Below are 3,595 nucleotides of genomic sequence, written 5' to 3' on the forward strand. Positions count from 1 at the left end.
TGTTCTCATGTGATCATGAGAAGAGAATGATTCAAGTAGAAATTTAAATACCACCTGACTTTCCTGGCTGTGGCCTTTGTTCCACAGTTACATGGAAGATGTTTGAGGAGGAAGTGGTTGAGCTATTAAGGTTCAGGAAAACTGCTGGGAACTGATATCCTTTTATCTTTCAAAAGGAAAAATACCCCCATACAATGGAAGGAAGTCCAAGGGAATTGTGAAGTATTATTATGCTTACTATGACTTGAAGTTTTTCTTTTGAATATAGCCAGCAAAGATCCCTTACTACTGTGTAAATTAAGGGAGTTGAAATTGATTAAGGTTGTTTGCTGTTCAATTATATACATACATACATACATATATATATATATATATATATATACATATATAAACATACAGAAACTTTATAATTGTTAGGACCAATACGAACCCAGGGTGAGTGTGTGTATATGTGTGCAGGGGGTTATTGTTGTTTCATTTTGTTCGTTTTGAGACAAAATCTTGTTTTGTATGTAAGTCTGCCCTTGAACCCATAATTCTTCCTTTCTGAACTCTAAGTGCTAGGATTTCATCATATGCACCACCATGCCTAGCTTAAAGTGACTCTTTAGTCTAATGCTTCTTCATCCAGTAACCAGAAATGCTTAGATTTGTACAAGAGAGACAGCTAAATTGGTTTGCAATATATGTTAGACACCAACAATTGGGAATTTACTGAAAGTGCTATAGCTGGAAATAAAGCTTGGAAATATTAAGTTACATCTTCTGTACAAATCAGAGCCATCCTCATTTCAAATGTCAATCAAACACAAAAAGAAATTCTCAATATTAAAATAAAAACTACTGCCTGAATTCCATGGTGTTGCTGAGTAGAAGTTTTAAAGCTGCAGATGGAGCTATGATAAGAAGTAACACACACACACACACACACACACACACACACACACACTCAGAACATTTGGAATATTGTGACTGTCAGTATCAGTAACAGAAAATGACTGACAGCTACTTAAACTGGAAGTGGCACTACAGAGAAGGTAGCTGCAGGCATGTTCAGTCTCTCACATCATCAGCATCCTGATTTCCACCTGTCTACCTAATTGCCATTAGCATTAGCATTTGACTGTTTATGTCTGACGCTTTTCTTTTATCAGAATTTCTTCTGTAATATTGAGCATAATACTCATTCTTTGGTAATATGACAGTGCTATAAACATTGATCACTTCCGTAAAAAGTAAATGCCAAATCACACGATCACCCACAGATAGAAAAAGAAACAGCAGTTAACACAATTAGGACAAGGTGGGAAATAGAGAAAGGAATAAAAAAAATCAGTGATAAATTTTTCAATAATTGCCGTTTTACTTTTCATTTAGGCAGATTCAGTGTTAGAGGTAGCATCTTCAATTATATATTTAATAAATGAAATCCACCTATGGAAATCAGTATGGTGGTTTCTCAAAACTAAAAGAGGGTTACCATATGATACAGATATACCACTTTTGATGGTTGGTATTATTGCTGACTTGACACAATGTAGAATCACCTGAGAAATGAGCCTCAGTGAGGAACTGTCTAGATTAGGTTGGTCTGTGGACACACTTGTGAATGATTTTCTTAAGTGAGTTAAGTCAAGAAGGAAAACCCACCCTGAATGTGGGCAGGACCATTTCATGGACTGGGCTCTGGACTGAATGAAAAGGAGTAAGCCAGCTGAACATGCATCCATTTATTATCTGCTCCTACCTGTGGATGCAATGTGACTAGCTGCTTCAACTTCTTCTTGGCCTGAATTTCTTGAAATTGTAACCTAGAATTGTCAATCAAATAAATATTTTCTCCCTTAAATTGCTTTTGTCAGCAATAGGAAAAAAAAGCTGAGAAGCCACTGCTCAGTGTTTTGGAGGCACCTTCAGTGTTACCACAAATACGTATATACATCATGTTTATTCCAGTACTATTCACAGTAGCTAAAAATGGGCCCCTGTTAAATGTCAATCAACAGAAGAATGGATAAAGATAATGTGGTATGCACAATGGAACTTTATTCAACTGTAAAGAAAAATTGAAGCCATGACATTTGCAAGAAAATACATGGACTACAAATCATGTTAAGTGAAAAAAGCCAGACTCCCAAAATAATCATGTGCTCTCTCATATTTGAAACACTGATTTAAATTTTTATATGAGAGAGAGAGAGAGAGAGAGAGAGAGAAATTCATGAAGGTAGAAATGGACCAGAGGACTAAGTGAGGAGAGAGATTACATCCTGGTGCTGAAATCCCAGTACATAGTAAGTTATATAACTTAGCAACTGCTACCTTCCTTATGAGCTCTAGAGAAGTGAATCCTCACTCCCAGTCCCCATTAACTTTTCCCTTAGATACACCAATACAGTAGGATAGAACATCCTTTCAAAGTTATAAAGTAAAAATTACAAAAATAAGAAAAATTACCAATTGTATACCAGCAGATGGCACCAGATGTAAGCATAGTTTGAGGTCAAGCTGACCACACTATTCTTGTAAACAATTTTGTCTTTCTGAAATATTTTCCTTTTCATGTGAAACTGCAATGTGGGGCCCGGGTTCCTCTTGGAGATAGCTCTGCCTAAGTCCTGGCTGGTTAACACAGCTGCTTTCTCTTGGACTCAAACATCTGGTCTTCCTGTTTCTTTGGCCAAATCCCTCAAGAACGTGACCTAAAAGCATAACTGACTATTGGGAGAAAGAAGGGAATGAGCAGGGCAGGGGGCTCAGGGTGACAGAAAAGGGCAATGAATAAGAAAAACAGTCTATATGAAAATGTCATGATGAAGCCTGCTCTTCAGTGACCTCATTTTAAAAATTAGTTTAAAAAGCCAATCATATAGACACATAAAGATGTATTATATTGAATCCTAAAAATACTAACAAAGTGATATGATGAACAAATTTATGCATTTTGGACATACACAATTTTTAAGTTTGACAAAAATATTCCTAAAATTTTTGTAATGTTTTAACATATATAGATATATATGCATATTCATATGATCAAATTGAATGCTTTGATCAAAAAGGTTTGACTGTATCTGTTAAAATGAGCATATGAAAACAGGCATATCATGTGAATAGAGAGACATAGAAGTGGTTATGGCTTATCCTAAAACTATCAAGGACTTTAGAAATTTAGAAGATTATAGCTTGAAATACCCAGATAAATACAATAAAAATATCTGTAGTACAATAAAAACTAAGAAAGTATAATACAGAGTTTAAAAAGTCACCACCAAAATTTTCCCATTGTGACAGAAAAACTTCCAAAGATGTTTTATATGATCTTTAATTTATGAAGCAGATGTATAGAAAATGTGTATATGGGTGTGCCTCTATGCAAGATCCCGCACTGATAAACCCCTGATATAATTAGTTTGCATTCAAACAAAGTGCCCTACTATCTCTCTAAAACCTGTCCTTAAAGGCTCTTTTGCCTTCTCGTGGACCCATTTCTAGTTTCCAGGCCTCTTTCTACACATTCCTTCACACATACACACACATGTCCAGTTTAGAAGCTAGAATCTACATATGAGAGAGAACATACGTATTTATCTTT

The sequence above is a fragment of the Nannospalax galili genome, unplaced genomic scaffold (assembly GCF_000622305.1).
Source record: "Nannospalax galili isolate Female #2095 unplaced genomic scaffold, S.galili_v1.0 scaffold1372, whole genome shotgun sequence".
In the NCBI taxonomy this organism is placed as follows: Eukaryota; Metazoa; Chordata; class Mammalia; order Rodentia; family Spalacidae; genus Nannospalax; species Nannospalax galili.